Genomic DNA, 20,432 nt, shown 5'->3' with positions numbered 1-20,432 from the left:
GAGAAACGGAGATTTACAGGAGATTAGGATGAAACTATCAAAGTGTTTTGTTGGCCACTGTGGGCAACTACAGCCCCTGATTTTGCATTTTTTAAAACACACACACACACACAAAGATCACAACTGTTCTGGACCACCGTTTCAAATCTCATAGAAAGAAATGACTTCTGGCAGCTTATCAGTCTCTATCACCATGCAGTCAGTGCTGATTAAGACTGGAAAATTGCCATCGGGGCCCCTCATCTCCTGTTGCCTTCTGGACTATGTCCCAGCTGAGTCACTCCCCACAACGGAGGAGTTTCCCTAACTGGTGGGAAGAAACTTTCACTGGCATTTTACCGTAAGCACACAGAGCTACCAAAGTAGCCACCAGTTTATGTACTTGATAACATGGCAGTCTCCTCTTGTAGTTCCAAGGTAGTGTAGGGATGCACATGGGGAGAAGAGAGATACTGAGATGGCCCTGTTGAAAATACTCAATTCGTGCAATAAAGGGACTTCGATTTGTCTCAGAGCTAACAGTTCAGGAGATACAGTTTTCTTCTTTCATATTTACCTTACGTCCTGACTTCAGCAATGGTAGAGGTGGTGCAGAGCATGGTGAGGAGCAAGGCTAGCAAGCACGATGCTTGGCTTCCTTTCCTGATTCTCATCCTGACCTCTTGTGAGACCTGTAGCAGATCTGTTTACCTCTGCAGACTCCATTTTTGCCCTTTCACCCAATTTTCAGTGCACTTAATGTGCATAGTCCTTCAGACAGGAGCTGATTCACAGCAGCAGCTCTGTGAATATCCCCCATGGAGAAGCCTTCATCTCCAACAGTTCTTTGAGATGCAGTGTCACAGTAAAGAACGATAAGTGCCACCAGGATTGAACCTGTCACTGTTCTGTCAACCTTTCCACCTACTGGCTTTGCGTCTGCACTAAGCGTGATGTCAGAATGGCTGATGTCAGAATGGTGTCCCCTCATTTTGCTGCTTGAGGAGCAGGACACAGGTTAGCAGGTAACAGACCAAGTAAGGTATGGGACACAGGTTAACAGGTAGCAGACCAAGGAAGGTATGGGAAAGACTGTGATGGGTTCACAGAAGCTGGAGATGAGAAGGCTCACTAGAGATTGTGCAGGTATGGCTTCCTTCAGTTCGTCGTGTATTTGTTTCCTGACATAGCTCTGTGGGCTAAACAGTTCTAGTGTCTCTAAACCATACGTGGTCTGCATCACATTTTTGTCTTCACTCGGTATTTCTGCAAGACATCCCTTTCTGCCTGCTCAGGTAGCCTCTTAGTTTCATCTGAATTACCACCAGAAAAGGAAAATGAAAGTCGATGTATTTTGCCAGGTTCTTCTGAAAAGGTTATTATTAAAAGATGCAACTATTATTAAAAGAGCATAATTGCATTGTAATTTTGCCATGTAACATGATGCGTCATCGTGTCTTTTGTTTAAAGGCAGGGTTTCTGGTGCAAGAGAGCATACATCCTCATCTGAACAACATCTGGGTCAGAAAATAGTAGGTTAGATTTTCAACAATTGATGAGCTGACAGTCATTTTCTGTTATGTAACCACTCACAAAAGCAGGAAAAGCGTACATATAATGGGGACCCTTTTCTCCACTGTAGTTCAAGTTATTGTCTTTTATGCTCAAGCCATATTCTAGCATTTACACTCAAGCTATAGTGTCTGGGAGCAGCCTGCACTCGGGTAGGTCGTGGTGCACTACCATCAGCATCCAGCTGCCCTCTTGTGGCCTGCCGCAAGGGAAAACATCCTCCCTCTGCTCCCCAGGGGCTTTAATTACCCTGGTAAATGGCTTTCAGAGCCTGTTTCTTCAGTCTCACTTCTTTCAGTGCTTGCCACCCGCATCTAACGTTATTTCAGGGAGTCCTGTGACTGCTGGAACAGCAAGTGCAGGTAGGGGTTTGAGAGTGAATTTATACAGGTAGTCTCAATGACTACAGTTGGCCCACAGTTCCAAGTGTGGAGTGAAAAAGAGGAGCCCCATGAGTGGCTGGAGAGCAAAGCATACCATGTCTGCATGCATTTATCTCCAGCCATGAGTAAGGCATGAGAAAACATGGATGCAGAGCCTGTGAACTGACTTAAGTTGTTTTTCAGCATTCAAAAGAGTGCAAAAGTTTGATCATTCCTGCTAGTGATGTAGTCCACATCCTACTGTGGAGTAGTTGTGGGAAAAATGTTTTGGAAAGCCGAGCACCCATATCTTTTTATTCTAGGGATCTTAGTCATGTAAAGTCTTAAGCGTATGTCCCTTAATGTAGATTGAGCAGATGTAACAGTCAGGATTGAGGAGAGGCTGCACTCCTGTGAGCCTTGAGCACCTGCTACCCATATGTGCCATGAGGCAGGAGCCTCGTGTTCCCTTCTTTCTTTTCATATCTACCCAAGAGTGGACGAGACTTTGCATCATGAGTGTTTCTGAAGTACAGTCACCTCAGAGACCAGCACTGCTTCACAGATGTGGTCTAAATCTTGCGTCAAAAATAAAATTACCCGTTGTTGCTGTAGGTGATAAAATGCCAGCTGAAGCAGGTAAAAGGCAGCATGACAACCTTGGTGTTTTTAAGTCCCTCGTTCAGCTTGAATTGCTGGCAGTCAATCTAGACATATTTTTTACTTTTAAATAGAACTGATTTGATGCTGAAGTCATTTAATGGAGAATAAGTGCAGAGTACCAAGCTAGCATTTTAGCAAAGGGATTTTGATGATCACCTATGTGCTGTGAAACAAAGGTGGGTTTCAGGTTGTGAATGGAATTATTTTTGAAGCAACAGTCAGAAAATGAAAGCTGACAATTTCCTGGTGTCTTCGAAGAGGGGTGAAACGTGATAGTGAAATGTCTACAGCACTGTTCTACAAGATTTCTTCAGCGTGTTTAAAAATGAACATATCCATGAAAAAAAATATTCTGTGAAGTTGGAAGTCATTTCTTATGTTGCAACAGGGCCCTTACTGTGCTAGATGCTGTACAAAGGGATAGCAAAGCTCAGTCTCCTTCTGAAAAGACTTTGGCCAAAGATGAGGCTAATACTCAAAACCCCAAAAGTTAATAGCTTGTATTTGCAAACAAAGTAAATCTTTCTATCTTGAACTGAGAAGCAGTTGAAAGAGAATCCAGCTTGTTCCATGATAAACTTACATGCCCAAACTGAACTGTATGTGGACTGAGATGGCTGAAGAACTGATAATGAGCCATGAAGACTTCGTCTACAGGTCATTAGTCCGTAGCTAACTCAGGTCATTAAGAACCGAAAGTGTGACCTACCTTATGGCTGCTTCCTGCCCCATATGAAATGAGCTGGCTGGTCTCAGGGGGGTTCTCTGTGGGTACGTCATCACCTCACCAAAAACATAAATCGTGGCACCCGGAGGACCCCTCGTTGGGAATCTCCACGAGGAGGCCAGGAGCTGAAGACAGACTGTTAGCCTAGGAGCAGGTGGGATGGAGAAGGTTTGTTCTGCCTCTCCTCCTCTTTGATCTGTTGTATGGAGACAAGTGAAACCAGGATTTTCCACCCAGGATTCCATAATCACTAAATTCTCACTGACAGGTATTTTAAAAGGGGCTGTATGTTTGTGTGTCTATGAAGGAGTGAGAATGTTTCTCTGGATTGTAGTTTTATAGAAATAATTTTCACTTCAGATAGTGCTTTGGAGTGTTTTAAGCCACAAAATTTTTTATTTTTTTTTTTGGTCATAACTTAAGGCTGAGTTGTTTAGAGATATTAAGGCAGCCAGTTTTGGAGCTGGGGTTAGAAACCACGCTTCCAACCATGCAGTCTTGGCCAACTCTTTGTTCCAGCGACATGAAAACAGTTTCATTTTTCTTTGTTTAGAGTTAGTTATGCACATGACCTGGCACAGAAGAACCTTTCTTGTTGTTGCTTTTTTACAACTGAAAACAGCTCACCTATTGTTTGAAGCTGGTTGCAGTAAATTTGCCGTTGCTTCCATGTTATTTCGTGGCTTTTTTTTGTACTGCAGCGATATCTGAGGCCTGCTAGTGAGACTGCAGTCGTGCTGCACTATGTGCAAATTAACCATGAAGGAGGAAACAGTATGCATCCCTCTGAGCTTCCAAGCTGAAAATACAGCAAGGACCAGGAAATTATTATTGTCCTTAATTCACAAATGAGGGGCTGACTGGCTGAGCTGAGCTGAGTCACCCAGAGTCACGCAGAGAAACAGTAGCAGAGTGGGAATTGAGCCTAGAATTCCTCCAAGTCCCGTGCCTTACCCACAGCCACGGCCTCACTCCTATTATATGTGAAAAGCAACCAAATGGGCTTGTGAGCCTTGTCTGATGAGAAATCACAACTCTCTGAAGGCTCTTCCCAGCATTTAGATCACAGGCCCTATTTTCCAGGGTTAATAACACAGCTGCGAAAATAAGAAAGGGGAAGAAAAGTGCTCCAGGACCACACTTGGTAATCTTAACTGCTGTTAATATAATGTACCCACTAATGCTATCGCACTTTAGCATTTAGATAGTTCATGGCTGTTATGAAAATTGATAATTCGCCATAGTAATCTGTTACTTTCCAGTCTAGCAAGCAGCATCCCATGGGGGTGGGCGGGGGCATGGTGTGGCATTTATTATTTCTTCTTCTGGTGGCATTTGCCTCATGCTGTCATTTTTGATATGGTGGTTAGTGTCTTGCCAGTAACTTTTGGGGGTATTTTGAGTGTCACTTGAAGTTTAGCTGGGGGGGGGGGGAAGGCCAGATTTTATCTGAGTGAAATGTGGTGAAAGAGAATTAAGCAGGGTTCTCTTGTGTGCTGGGCGCTCTTCTCCAGCCTGCTCTCTTCTGATAGAAATGCATCAAAACTATTTGTGTGTTTTTTTTCTCTTCTTTATTTTTTAAGGAATCACTTTGACTCAGATTGTGTGAGATGAATCATAACCCACTTTCTCATCTCAGATGTGAAAAGAAAAAAAAAAAAATTCCAACTGTGCTGTCAGTGTCAGCATAATCAATACAGAGTGTTTCTCAGTGGTGCAAAGAGGTAGGGGAGTGTTGGAAGACTGAAAAGAAGCAGAAGTAGCCAAACTTTCCTGCTGCTTTTAGTGGGCTGCGCTGTTTTCATGTCTGCAGATGCACCTTGCTGTTCGTCATGTCATCTTGGACATGAACACAGTTTTTGTGTCTCTGGCTACAACCCTAGGTCACAGCCTGTGCTCAGAAGTCAGGAGACTGTCATCCCAAACTGACAGGGAAATCATGAGCAGCCAGCCCTTGCAGACATTTGGGACGCTACCAACAGCCGAGGGTAAACCCGTTGTGACTTCTGAAACTTGCCGTCAGATGTCACCTGCCTGGACTGTGCCAGCGCAGTTTTTATCAGTGTGGCAAACCACTGTGCCTGTCCCATGGCCTCGCCTGAGCCAGTCCTACTGAGGGAAATGGAAAACTTAAATAGCTATAGGATCACTATCAGTGTAAACTAGAGATAGGCGACCACACCTGATACCTCTTTTATGCTCTCTTTATAAGGGAAAAGGAAAAAAAAAAAGGTATAAAAACTTTATTTTATGAACTTGCTTATTTGCATTAATTTTTCTTTTTTTTCTTTTGTGCCTTCCCAGGCATGCACAGAGATGTAGGAATAGTTGCTTCTGGGGGTATGAGCTAAGAGTGAGAGCTTAACCCCTGAAAAAAGGATGTTCACAGCACCAGGACCAGGGTAAAAAGGGGACAGCACAGCTTAGTGTATGGGTTTTAGAAGCTGAGGAAATGAGTCTCCCCATTGAGCACAGTGGTTCAGTAAAACACCCTGGCAATAACAGACACATTTGTGGAGATTTTAGACGGGTGCAACCATCATCCAAAGTGTAAGACACCCTCCACAACTAAAGACCTGCACCTGGACTTGGAATATGAATGGTTTTCTCTCATAGGTCCTTCCAAATTACTCCTCCAGCCATGCAAAGTTATTTATTTAAAGCTCTGAATCAGGCTGTATTCAGTTAGCAGCAGTATTCAGCTTAATATGCAATTTACTCAACAAATTCTGATTCCAGACAGTATCTTGAGAGGTTAATAACTTTCTATCTACTAAGTGCATGTTCTGTTTTCTGTCTGCTCTGTCGGGGTAGACCAAACAGATGATGCGCAGCCTTTCATATGAGGGTGGGGAGGGAGTGGGGAAAGTCTTTGTGGGGAGTTTGGTTGGTTTTGTTGTTTTTTTTTTGTCATTAAAATTATACTCTGAAAAAAAAAATAGCTTTTTTTAAATACCATTATTTCCTTATTATCTGCGTGCTCTAAAAGCCAGGTGAGTTCAGCTGCTGGCTTCCAAAAAACCTGCAGGAAGCCAGACGACTTCTACCTTGACTTTTCTCTTGAGTTGATGGTTGGCTGGGGCACGACAATACTGACTTTCCACCTCTTTTTAACTCAGGGATTGTGTGTCATCACGTGACCTAAGAAATTGTGTCCAGCTAAGCTTTCCTAGACGGAGACATTTGGAAGGGATGCTCTTGTAGGTCACTTATGCTCTGCAGTGCACTGTCACGTGCAGCCAGCTCTTCTGGACCGGAAAGTCCTAGCAATCGTCATTGCCAGCGTGGAGCTAATTCTGGTCACATGTTCTCGTTGTCACCTCCACAAGCTGGGCAGCTGCTTCTCATTTCTTTCCTGTGGCTGGAAGTAGTGAGAATCCTAAAAGGCATACGTATGGCGTGTATATATATAGTGCAGGATGCTGCGTGGACCTTGGATTCTAATGGCATTCCCCTCTTTCCCATTCTCCATTGCAACATCTCACATCAACTGATCCAGCTTTTGGTGCCTACAGAGTCTTGTGAAGTGTGAATATCTCTCCAGTACTGGCAAGTCTGACATGCACATATGAAGCAGAGAGGAAAGTTTGGAGATTGGGACAGGACTGAGAAGGCTATGGCTGCAGTAAGAATGGATGTGGAAGTGAGTTGGGCTATTTTTAAACATTCCGTTATTTGGCTGTATATGTCAAAAGTAATGGCTTCTTCTAAAGATAAAATGCCAAAACACAGGCTTCAGTGCACCGTGCTTGTGTAATTCGTAACTAGCCACTACTGATGCTGCAACAGCCATAACCTCCTAGACTATGTATGCTCAATGTCCAGGCAAGGCCACAAGGAGAGGAGGCAAGTGAAACAGGGAGGTTGCTTAATGATCAGAATTATTGGCACGTTTTTTTCTCATGTGTAATTCAAAAGGTGAAGAAAATGAAGCACATGCACTGCAGATGTGCACAGCTGGTGCATTGCTATCTCTACAGCACCCCTCCTTCAGAAGAGGATCTGAGGAGAGCCAGGAGGGGCTATGTCAGTCATATGGGCAGCTCCTAGTGAAAGCTTGTCATTTAAACTCCTTCAGTCTCATTGTGCAAAGCCATGAGGATACCAAGTGAGGAGTGGAAAAGGCTCTGTTTGCTCACAAAGGAGATGATAGACACATACTTTCAGGTCTGGAGGACTCAGATGAAAAACTGGTCAGATAACACAAGCTTCAGGAGCCTTAGCAGGAGTGTCAGAAAAGTGACCTCTTCCAGGCTTAGTGCAGAGGGACACGGGTGTCCTGGGGGCACAGATCTGTGCCCTGAGCTAGTCCTGGTCATGCCATGTTCATGACTAAATTACGTTGTTCATAAGGCCCATTGATCTAAGTCTGACTAGGTCTTTCAAACAAAAACAATACTTCATAAAAAGCCAATTACTCTTAGGATCTTGATGTTTTTCCTGTTACATCTTTGTTCTGAAATAAGAGGCCATCGGGTGAGGATCTGTAGCTAAACTGTTTCAGGTGTGCCAGCATTGGCTTTTCCTTACGTTTTATCCAATTGCAAGGTGTTCACACACAGTCTCACTGCCTATTGCCCATTGCAGAACAACTTTATTTCATTTAGGAGGCAAAGGGGCTGACCTGTGATTTCAGGTCTTGTGTAAATGACCAAAGTCCTAAGACTGTGAATAACAGCTGTTAGGAATGGTGTGCATCCAGCAAATGTCTGATTACAAGAGCTCTTCTGGCCCAGGAAAATTGCAGCTGTTCGGAAAAATGAGTAAGGTTTTACGGGATGATATTTTGGAGCATGGTCTAATCATGACACATAGTGGGTCACATCTCAATAGGTGTGTGTTGACTAGAAGATGTTCAAATTGGCATCAGCTTGGCTAGAGGTCTGGTTGATTAAATATAGCCTAAGCTCTCAGGAGATCAGTGTGTGCAGTGGCTTCATGCTTGTGCTCTGGGGACAGGGGAGGGCAAAACAATACGTAGTGGAAATATCACTATAAAATGAGAAAGTCATATTTTTTTCCCCTGGGCAAACATTTTACTTGTTTTATCTCCCTCTTAGCTAGGAATATCCTATGGTAACCACTAGAACCTCAAACCCAGCTTTTCCATGGAAAAGCCTTTTACTGTATTGCAGGAAAAGAAGTTTGATAGGTCTTTAGTCTGTGGTCTCCAAAACACGAGCCTGTCTCTTCCTCGTTATAGAGAAGTTGCTTCAACTTTCTTGTGAAGCAATATGGAAATGATAAGCACTGGGATAGTAAAATTCAGACTTTTTCCAGGTTTTCTAATGTTCAGACATGGATCTAAAGCTTAATTCAAACACTTCATCAGTCATCTGATCTAAAATGCAGGCTGGAGACTTCCCAGGAGCTGCATTATACACATTATTTCGCAGGTCATCAACTGCGTAGGGGCTGCAAAGGGGAGGCTTAGAGCAGTACAAAACAATGAAAGATATTTCCAAAATGTTTGAAGCCTTAAAAATTTGCATTTGCATTGGGTCTCACCTTACATTGCTGCAATTCTGTGTTTTGGATGCTAGCTTCTGCAAACCGTAGCCTTTTACTGGGGTGAAAATCTCCCACACGGTTTCCTATGTCGGGGTATGAATAATAGCTTCCCCAATCTACCCATCACATCTGACTTTGTCAACATAAAAAAATTGCATCATTTTAGGTGCAAATGGAAACCAACTCAGATAAACCAGCATTGGCTTTCTGGGATTGATCATGTATATTCAGAATTGCCTGAAGTTGCCTACGTTGACATCAGTTAAAATCCGGCTTGGGCTAAACTGAAATGAGTGTCTCTACACATACCTCAGATCTAAATTTGGAGGTCTAGTGGTTTTCAGATGATTCTGTTATCACATGTAAACAAGTCCATAAGTTTTCCCTGCTGTCATATCCAAGCACTTAATGAGGATTAAATATACTTAACATCTTCACAGTGAACTGCCTTGTATGAAGGAAACCAGTAAAGAGTGCCCTCAAAGTTCAGAGCACAATGATAAAGAGCACCCTGAAAGTTCAGAGCACAACGATTTGTCAGCCTTCTCCGTATGGAGGTTACCGTGACTGGTTCGGGATGTTCAGGAGGTTTTTCAACGTTGAGTTTTTGGCAAACACATGTAATCCCTGCTGATGATAGTCTTTTCTAATGCCCGCTCAAGGACATTGGACTGGCAGGACTCACCATGACCTCTGGATATCGGATCGGTCCTTTCTGATTGGTTCTGCCCTATCACGAGGAGCGAAAGCTTTTGGGGTTTCAGTTTCCATCAGCGCAAAATTCTCAGGTCAAGAATTGTGTGAATAATTCAGGAGACAGGAATTGGTGCCCTTCATGCAAAAGTCAATTTAGCAAGAACCTTCCATCTTAGAAATGTGATAAGAGTAATACTTTGGACTCGTCTTCATAGATACTGATCAACATCAGAGCCTCTTCATGGAGGACTTCGGGTTGAATGTCAGGACAATCTGTACAGCTGGCAAAACTGGGATTTTATTTTGCCCTTCCAGTATCATGATAAACCTGGATCCTAACCGACATTCCCAATGTCTCCTATGTTAGTCAACAGGCCCTAGCCTCAAACAGAGCAGTCTTAAGGCCACTAAAGAGCTCGGCTTTATGTTTTCTTGTTTTGTTTTGTTTTGTTTTTTAATTCTTATTATTTTTAAGCCTTGCTAATTATGAATCAAAAGCTGTAGGATGTGTGAGGGTGACACATGCAATTGTGCAGATGGGTTTTCCACAGATTTTCTTTAAATAAAATAATTTTTATAAATATGTATCTCATATTTTGCACTAATTCAATGCCAGTGGAGGCCAGGCAAGAAAACTTCTGTCTCCTTTTTGATCAAAGTTTGAGAATGTGACGATCAGGTGAGAATAATGGTCTATGGATACTTGATACCAAACTGTGCCATCATGGACTCCAGATATGCAGCATGTGCCACAGGGAGGTCATTTTGAAAATACTTGGGAGAGTTTTCAGTATTACTTTCCATCTACCTCAGCCAGTAAAAGCAGGTCCCATGACCAGAGGATGAGCAGAATTGTAATTATTGCATGGTTACATGAGTATAAGTAATATGGTGTTACCGACATCGAGTGTTATTTTAAAAGGACTTTTGCTCTCAATACCAGTGTCCCATTTTAAGGATATGACATGTCTGGTCATCCTGAGTAGAAACAAGCGCTGCACATCCCCGCCAGAATGGGAGTGCCTCTCTGTCCCAGGTTGTAAAGCTCCTGTTACTTGTCCAAGAGAATAAACAAATATTGGACCTTGCACCTGGTTGGAGAAGTCCCAGATTTTGGGGCAAAGAAGGAAACCTCTGTCCAGTAGGTTGGTTTAATGAGAAAAAACAGAGTTAGTTGATTCCAGCTGCTGAGAAATTTGGGATGATGGAATTCAGTGCAGGGGGCGGTGGATGGTCAGCATACAGGTGAGGCGTTTTCCAGCGCCTGATGGATGTGATTTACGGCAAGGCTGCTGTCGACACGCAGACAGCGCATGTTTCAAAACAGCAAGGAAGCTTTGGGCTGGTGCCGGATTGTGAAAGGCAGGGTTTTAAAAGACCTTAAATAAATGAGGTGCCAGTTGAAATTTGGTGGGACATCTTCTAATGCAGTCAGACACCTTTGAAAACTCCAAGCCTCAAAGCCGCGGGGAATATGAGAGTTATCATTTGTTCAGGACTCTGCTCTTTGTGGGATCCAGCCTTTCTCCACCTTTTTTTTTTTTTTCCTTTCTACTTTTGGCAGGGGGAAGACAGGTTCCCTCCCTGTTTCTTGTTTTTTTGTCAGACGTTTTTCCCCAGGCAGGCATGCAGGAGGCATGCCAGGCTGGTAGGCCGGAGCCATTGGCACAGGAAGCATCTCTGACTCAAAACTTCGCCATTACTCAGGCATTTTCACCTTCTCCACTGAACAGAACCTTTGGTAAAAATCTCTTCGTGCCACCACCCTCACGGTGATGCAGAGGCAGAGACAAGCCGTCAAATGCCACCTGGAGCATAGCCAAGCTATGGAAGAGTGAATTGAGTCATTCATGCCCAGCAGCGGATGTGATTTTTGGCTGGATTCGAGTCTGGTGAACATACTGATGGCGCCCATCCTGGGCTTATGAAATGGGTTGGCTGGGCTGGGGGGACAGAAGCGGTTTGAAGTGCCCTTGCGCAACACAGAAACAGTTGGAAGTGAAAGTCTTTGGGAAGTGGGACATGGTTTGCTCTGCCTTCGTTCAGCACCAAACACCGCAGGGCCTTGACCCATTGCTTGGGCTTCTGGGGACCGCTTTCTTCATGAAAACTCCTTTGGGCATGCAATACAAGGCAACTTATTTTTTTGACCTCGATGGAAAGGTTGCTTACCCATATCAGTTTGGGCCTTAACTACACTCTCAGTTCAGCTCTTAAGAAACCAAATGCTGAGGAGAATTTGATCTATACTTGAGGAACGCCTGCACTGAGCAGTGGCGTGATCCCGGGGGCAGGCGGTCGCTGGTCCTCCCCACCTGGAGGAGTGGGTGGGCGAAGGTGCACCAACCGTTGCACAACGAACACGAGGCATCTGAAGAGGAGGCCGGCTCATCTGCCCTCCAGACCTGCTCGGTTTTGCAACTACCGCTTATGTTACGGGGTCAGGTGCAACAGCCCCTGAAACTACCCTCCGCTGCTCGACCAACACGTCTGGTATCCTGAGTCAGTGGGTGAGCAGCCTGGGACGGCGCGCAGAGAGACACCTGCAAGGGAGCCCAGACAGGCCGAGGAGAGCTCCCCCACCTAGCCCCTGGCTGGGACTTCTGCCACTGGCCCTCTCAGTAATTGCGAGGTGCTTTTCCCAACGAGGATCCTGAAATCTGGTGCAGAATTACAGAGTGAGCCCGGTGGGCTGGGGGATCACCCAGGAAAACCCTCCCTCCTCATCAGCCCAAGATGAGGGTGGAAGGAGGAGTGATTTCTGTCACCCATCCTGCCTTCCTTTTCCTGTGGGAGTTTCAGACAAACGTACGGCTTGTGTGCCGCCATATATTTGTCCTTTTCTCTGTCCAGGGAATGTGGCTTTGCAAGTGTGAATACAAAGGGAGCTGGCTCAGTGGCTGCTGCTATTAGGATCACCAGAACTGCCGAAATACCCTGTCTAACCCACAGCTCTACCAGCAACAGTTTCCCTTGCTGAGGTCCCTCCCAGGAAAGCCAAAACCCCACAGTACCAGCTTTGGGATAAATTGCCCAGAGAAAGCTTTCCTGCTAGCCTCACAAGGAATTGGCTGATCCCCTCACCTTCACCTGTTACCCAGGAGTTAGTGAAGAGCTGCTGAGATTGTTCCCTGGGTGCCATGTAATGGTAAAGTCTCAATAAATAAAAAATTTTTTAAAAAGAGATCTCAGTGTTAGCGATATGTTCCAAGGAGAAGAGTCATCTTTGTTTTAAGAACTCTCATTTTCCTGTAGAAGTAAAATGAAGAAGAGCTTTCTCAGCTTTTGAAAGCGTGGAAAGCCCCACTTTTTCACAACTTTAAAAGATTCTGCCCCGTTTTTACTTTGGGAAAAAGTAAAGAGGGAAATCAGAGGTAGATTTTTTTTAATGTCTCTTGCTTTTCTAATTTCCTATATGTTATTGGATGTCCCTGATGGAGAGGAATGATGGGCACAGAAAGATGGAGGATTTCTGTGAAAGTAAGATTCATTCGTTCATTTATTTTTTACCAAATGAAATGATTGCATTCCTTATTAAGTGTTCATTGGCAGATTTTTTGGGGTGCAAATCAGTGCTCACCCAGAGACACACCCAGAGACACAAAAATCTTTTTAATTTTAAAATATAGTTGCAAAATTCTACTTCTTTTCATCCAACTATATACTTGCAACTTAAAGCTCCTTTTCTTTGGCATTTCCACGCCTAATGCTGAGCCCAAAGTGGAAGAAGTAGTGAAGAGAAGCAGGTAGTGTCCAGGAGGCAATATGGGACATGACACCCTGTTCACAGTCCTGGAGAGCCGTGGGGCAGGCTGGCTGGAGGAGGAATTGCTGTTGCTTCTATAGACAACAGCCGGTGCCCCAGCCAAAAGTGCCTGGCAAAGCTATGCAAGCGGCTTGCTCTTCTGTTTCCCTAGCCGGGGGTCTTTAGTGGATATACAACTGTACTCTGTCATCTGGCAACTTTCATCAGCATTAAAGGGAACATTTATAAAGGAAATACAGTACATTTTACTTGCTCCCTTGCATTTCCTTGATCAATCAGCAAAGGGAGGAATGTTTCCTGTCTCACACTTTTTTTCACCCCCTTTCTTTCACATCTCCAGATGTTACTGAGGCTCTATTTCAACCCCTTTGCACATGGTAAAACATGTGCCAAAAAGTTGACACAATATGAAAAAAAAAAAAAAAAAGTGTGCTTCAAAAAGTATCTGGGACCGTAAATAGTGTAGAGCATCACTGACCCCCACTGGGCTGGGACACTCACTGCAGATCACCCGAGTTGGGTCACTGGTACCTCACTGATGAGTTGGGAATGCGATCAGATCAACATTTGCCTGCATTGAAAAGCATTAAAAAAATACCTCAGCAGCTGTCTTGTCTGGGGAGGAAGGGGGGGCCAACTTCTTTTAAGGGTTCATGCAGATCCATGCTTCAAAAGCTTCCCATAAGACTGGTTAGACCAAACCAAGCCCACACGTGTCCTGTGTGTCCACCACGAGTAGAGTAAGAAGGCATTGGCTTAGATAACTGTGAAGGGCATTTTGGTTTGATGGAAAAACAGACTTGCTCGTGGTAAGGTCAGGTACTCACTGAAACCTTTTGCCCAGGTTGTTGGTGAAACTTCCATTGCTGGAGGTTCTTAGGAACAGGTTAAATAAGTACGTGCCAAGAATGATGTAGAGAGGGTTGATCCTGCCTTCGAGGCAGTAAGGCGGTTTCCATAATCTCTCAAGATCCTCTTCTACTTGAGTTTGTATATCTTTGTGGAAAAATCAGGAAGGCTCCTCTCCGAACCTTTATTTTCTGGCACTGATGCATTGAAGTTCTGATAATTCAGGAAGGAGCCTCTATCGTGTTGGTAAGCACATGCTGTAATCTGTTTTATATCGTAAGCAGGCTAAATTGTCTCTCGTGTCTCAGGGAGAGGATGATGCAGATGAGTAAGGGACAAGGGCCATCAGCACGTGGATGTTGAAGGCAATACACACCTTCCCTTCTCTGTTGTTGAACAGAGGCCAACCAGTTGGAGAGGCATGAACTTCTTCATGCTCCATCACTGTGTTGCTCAGCCAGGCTGCTGGGGAGCGATGGCATGGCCTGCACAAGGACCTTGTCCCAGGGCAGGATTATCCAACAGGGCTGGGACATCCCTCTGAATTGGAGGGGGTTTTGTGCTGTAAGCCTGTCTCACCATCAGGCCTTTTTAGAGATTGTCTTGTGGTTAAAGAGACTAGACTGGGATTTAGAAGATGTGGTTTCAGTTCCTGGCTCTGTCACAAACTCCTTGTGTGACCCTCGGCAAGTAATATAACTTACGTGGGTCCCAGTTCCCCATACTGCATGTTGGGCGTCCTAAGAGTCCTCCACCTTCCCCAGGAGGTGGAAGGATTCACCATTAGGGCTAGTGACCAGCTCTGACAGTAAGCTCAGCTCCGTGCAGCACGGAGAAGCATTTGAAACGGTACAGTAAAGTGTCAGTAGCCTGAGCCCGCACAGTTGCAGTGCTTTTGCTGTGCGGAGTGGAATGAGACCTCTGGGGCATACTGAGAATGTGTCAGGTTTGCAGCCAAGGAAAGTGAGAAGATGAAGTTGTATTGCGGTTGGAGGAAAGGGATGCAAACAACAGGAGAGCGCAGCTACTACTGGACGAGCATAGTACAAATGACAAGGAGGTCACTGCAGGGACCTGTACATCTGGAGTATAAGTGCAACGCAGCTAAACCAGAATAACCAGGACACAGTAATTAAATCACGGCCTTGGATTTAATTTATGAAGTGTTACAGGCACACGTTGCAGCATAAAGCTCTGTTTACTGTGAAAGATTGTGTTTTCTGACGTCTGTTGAAGAAGAGGGAATTAAGATTAATCTGTCTCGTGTCCAAAGGCTGTGTAAGACAACTGATGCATACAGCCTGCTACTGTCAAACGGCGAAACTCCAAGCTTGGATCCTGGCACGATAAACCATTGCCAAGGGCTTCCCACTCAGAAGTCTGAGTTCAAAAACAAAAACAAAACAGGATAGGTAAGGAAGGCAAGGATAAACTGAGAAAAGTATCATAATTTCCTACAAAATGCACAAATTACATTTAGGTTTCCCTGCACTCTGAAAGTGGAAGGCCCTGGGTGCCAAAGTGTTGGAATAGCTGTAGGACAGATACAGTCAAGGCATCTTTCCCAAACATAATCACAGTTGGACACATGCCTCCCATGCTCCACAGAAATGGAATAAACGCTACCTTATGGATCAAAGATTCCTATTTTATTCCCTTTGGATGAATCAAGGAACCCATTGGATGCTTATGAGTTACAGGATCTCTGCTATTGAGACTTAACCCAATTAAGGTGCCCTGGCAGTTAAGGTCTGCTCTTACACTCCGGGCCTAATGGATTAACCTCTGTTCATGTATCCCTTTAAAATGGAATAATTGTGCTGTCTGGCTTAGGTGCCCTGAGGAATCCCATGTGCTTGGGAAATGCTTGAAAACCCTTGGATAAAAGTCACTAGGAAAGAGGAGGGGGAGAGGGGAAAATCTTGTTACATTGTTGACTTATGGTCAACGTTGTCCTCGAAATGCTGTTTTGTCATCAATATTTCTTCATTAGGAATAATGATTTTTCCACATTTACTGCCAGCTGATTCAAAGCTGTCCAAAAGCAGAATGTGTCATGAATCTCTAAAATGCATTCGCTGGCGGACTCAAAACAGAGATGGTTAGAAAAATAACACAGCGGAAATACTGGGTGTCTTGAGGCTGCCAGGGGAACTTTTAGTGAGATATTTTGTCCAATGTATTTACATATTTTTAAAATGTTCTTAGTACACTTCTGTAAAAGGAGTATGCTGTATTTCTTTAGTTCTTTCCTGCATATTGTATCAGGGCTGCAGCGAGAACCAGGGAATACACTTAGCTGATCAAGGGAAATTGTGTAATTGATAGGCAGTGAGGATTTGACCTTGTGGTATATTCCCACAGTACAGTTAGGTGGGAAACAGTTTTTTCCATCATGCAGAAGTTTCTGAGATATCAACATTTTTTCCCCACAGTTGAGCAAATGCAGAACATTCCTACTTTTATGCTTTTATCAGAAAATTATCCCCTATCTCCTCTCTATATAGAACACATGCTTTGAATTCATGAATTTAAACCTTTTGTAGAGAGAAGGCTTGCACATTTTCTCTCTGCTCTCTTCGCTCTTAGTATCTCTAGTTACTGCCTGAATTATCTTTGTTAGGCACTATAAATCACATAGCAAGGGATGATCTGTGCCCCCAACAGCTTAGTGTCTAAGTAGGTATCACAGACAGATAATGCTGTAGCCTAAAAAAGGTTAATGCAGCCCTGGGATGTACAAACAGGACCGTCTCAAGCTAGCTGGATGGAGTTACATTACCTCTGTATTTGGCTCCGATGTGATTGCTATCGGAATATTATGCCATAAGCATTAGTATGGCATGTACGTATTCCATCATCCATCTTCGGTGGTAGATGTTTGTTTGATTGGCTCACATTCTTAATCTGATATTTAAAAGTGACTCATGTCCAAGATAAGGTTGGACACCCTGTACCTAATTCCTCATCTCCAGATCACACCCAGACTCTAGCCAAATCTTAAGAATCTTGCTGAATAACAGCTCAGATTAAGGCCTTTCCTATTTATCTTCACAGATAAAACCTGCATCCAAGCTCCAGTGACCTTGAATCTCTGCAACATACTTTTCTAAAAATGCAGTTTCTCCCTGTTCATGCTCAACTGGCATGCAGCTGCAGAGATCACCGTCTAGCTTGTCACTTAGACCAGATTGTCCCTGCCTCTTAATTATTCCTCCGCTTTCATTTCTGTGTTGTATCAAACAGAAGCTTCTCGTCTTTACTTGCATGGCCTGTAATGACCTATTCACACCCTTTTTTTCTCTCATAATCTCCAGAGGCATATCAGCTCATCTGTCCCATCTGCAGGTATCTATGTTCAATCTTCAAGCACTTACGCTTCCCTTTTGTGCTCTCTTTGTCCTTTCCTCAGAAGCATCCCATTAAACTTCCCCCAAACTCCCTCCAGATCCTCTTTCAAATTCTTTCTTAACCTTTTCATTGGCTCAGCTGTCTAAAGGCTGCTTGTCAACAGTAAAATATTTAGAGTGCTGAGACCACAATTTTCTTTGCTGACCAGTTCTGTCTGATTGTTTCTCTGTATTTCCTATCTGGGTGCAGTTGTTATTGCTTGTAATAGGTTGTAAACTCCTGCAGTTGGGCCCTTCTTTTTATTCTGTACTTGTCTGATACCCAGCATGATGGGGCTTTTCCACAATTTGAGCACCCAAGGCCTGTGGTAGTACAAGCAAAAAACAGGCAATAATAGTAATAAAATAACAAAGAGTTAGAACATGGCATCATGTGCAATTTGAGCTCCTCTTCTCCCTTCCCCCTCATTTCAGATTTGCAATATTTCACATTTTTTATACTACGAAGTACAGTAAATGAAGAGGTTTCAGAATAAAGTGTAGGAGCTGACATTCCCTTTCAGCTGCTGAAGTGTTTCCCCGTGATCCACTGAGTAAAGATGGCATTTCCAGCAGTTTTATTAGGGAAGCTTCTGTGGGCACCTCTATCTGTCCCCCCAAGGTAAGCCCAACACGTGGCAGTCGGGCTATGACGAAGGAAGGTCGCAGCCAAGGTTACAAACCTCTTTCATGCAAAAATAGAGGACTCCGGTCTCCCAGGCTTGTTGCCAACTTATCACCTTCTAGTTCTGCTGAAATGATCTTGAACCAGGGCCTAAAAAGGACTGGAGGGGCAGAAGAAGAATGTTGAAATGACAGGTTTTCGTCTTTGTGCAGTTTAGTACTAATTTTGTCCTTTGTCTTTAAGCTGCCTTTTAAGTGCTATTTGTCTCTGTGGGAAGCAAATGGGTCACGTTGTTCTATGTTTCTACTGTAATACGCTGCCTGCTATTTTTCTCTTAGATTATTTGTGTAATCTTTTTTTGTGCAATCTGTTTGTTCTTGAGTCTTGCAAGCTTCGCCTTTGCTACGTCTTTCCCAATAAGCAGCGCAACTTGTTCTGTGTTCACTCATGGGCATTCTGCACACAACGGACTGGGTTATTTCAACCAGTGTGAAAATATTAAAATGGGGAACATGTGTGGGCACTTAATTGTGGTAAATCCAACCACAAATACCTTCGCCGTTGGTAATTGGCACACAGGAAAAGCAGACCTTTGTTTTGTTTTTATCAGACATAATGATAGATGCATTGTTTTTGGTGGGGTTTTTCTGGTTTTCTAAGGAAATGAGGCTTGAGCAATCACACTGCCTGTGTGCATGTGCCTATCTGTTTGTCAGTTCCTCCCTCACCAACAACTCTGGAAACTGATAGCCATTTTCAGCCAACTTTGAGTGAGAGGCAGGAGGCAGGAGAAGCGACCTGGGTTCACAGAAGTCCCGTGAGTTCACGGATTGCACCAAAGCCCGCAGAAGGCGCAGGCCCTAACAGCTGCATCCCTGCAAACCAGATCAGTCCCACATTTGCCCGTGTGCCTTTGCGTGGATCCAGACGCCCAGCTGTAAGCTCCCAGATTTGAATATTTTGGCTGACTTGCTTTTACGCTTCGGGCGAGTGAGTCAGTCGGTGGTGTTGCTAGGCACGGAGCTTGTGTTTTGATTCTCACTGGAGTGGCCGTGTCTCATGAAAAACATGGTTTGCTCCAGGCCACAGCGTTACGATTTGCATATAAACTTCTGAAAAAGGAAGCTTTCTTTAAGCTTTCCTGTGTGAGCGTTTACAGTAGCTTTTCTGTCTGTGTACATAATAGCAGAAGCCGGACTTCTCATAAATGTAGATGAATTAAGTCTGTTGCTGCCTGATTGGGAATCTTCTGTGGAAAAACCCAGAAAGAGGAAGGAAAGCCTAAGGAAATACCAACTTCAAGGGGAGAAGCTGGCTAAGATTTCTGTTGTGCTGTTCTTTGGTCTGTACCTGGCCACCAGCAGCGAAGCTGGGGAATGCCTCAGAGCCGTGGAAGAATGTAGCCTCAGGGCACCTTTTGGTGCAGAGAAGATGTCTTTATGCCCTTTGCTCAAAGAGAGGACAGAGCTACAAAGGCACCAAGTGAGTTGCCAGGCATTTCAAGAGTGCGTATCTAAGTTAGGAAGCAAACCAAAATTCCTGACGTACTAAGTGCAGTCAGAAGTATGGGCCACATATAGAGTTTCTGCAGCAAACGGAGAGATGCCTTGGTCAAGGAGGAAGATAAATGGTGAAGTATGCAAGAGTGGCTAAATTATGAATGTGAGAAGAGGAGGAGGGGAAGAAAAGATTCCCACATGTTCTACTCTGATGTTAACAAAGAAAGCTGAGAAGTGTTTGCATAGACACTACATTATTCTGTGTCCAAATGCCTCATAAAAATAATACCGGATGATCACAGAATGGCACACCAGGGAAAATAAATTCTTCAGCGGAATATTCCCACTGGAAAAACACTGTGTAAAGTAATACACTAATGGCTTTCAATTTCATGTTTTATATATAGAGATATTAACTGCTCCCCAGACGTCTCTTCATATTACAGCCCAGCTACATGAGCAGTTTGGAGAAGGCCCCGCAGCACACTCGGTCTTGTCTGCACGCAGGACCAAGCAGCGCTCTCCCCTTGTACATGCAAGTCCTGTGCTACATACAGTAGGCTTCTCCTGCCTCTTCCCTGCAGCAGTACTGCTGCCTTGGTTCTCTCCAGTGGGATTTTCTTTTGCTTGGTCCTAGTCCTCATGGTTTTTTCCATTCTTCCCCCATGCTCTGTAGCCTCATCACCATGCTGGGAAGCTTGCATTCCTCCTCTGCTCGTAAAAAAGGAGCCCTCACAAGAAGCATTACAGTGGAGTAATTAAAGCCCAGCACTGTCGATCAAAACGTTAATAAC

The 20,432-nt window shown here is 44.1% G+C and overlaps 1 protein-coding gene and 1 long non-coding RNA gene across 24 annotated transcripts in view; both read left to right on the top strand.

The window, feature by feature from the left end:
* LOC121074997 (LIM domain containing preferred translocation partner in lipoma) overlaps window positions 1-20,432 on the top strand; it is a 336,312-nt gene that overhangs the window by 255,062 nt on the left and 60,818 nt on the right. The gene's annotated exons all lie outside the window — the stretch shown is intronic.
* Window positions 920-5,508, top strand: LOC121074999. The gene is made up of 2 exons (XR_005822680.1): window positions 920-1,125; window positions 5,187-5,508. It is a non-coding gene; the product is annotated as an uncharacterized LOC121074999 (long non-coding RNA).

This window comes from Cygnus olor, chromosome 9 (assembly GCF_009769625.2).
Source record: "Cygnus olor isolate bCygOlo1 chromosome 9, bCygOlo1.pri.v2, whole genome shotgun sequence".
NCBI lineage: Eukaryota > Metazoa > Chordata > Aves > Anseriformes > Anatidae > Cygnus > Cygnus olor.
Note: the sequence above shows the minus strand (reverse complement) of the source record. Positions and strands in the feature narration are given on the sequence as shown.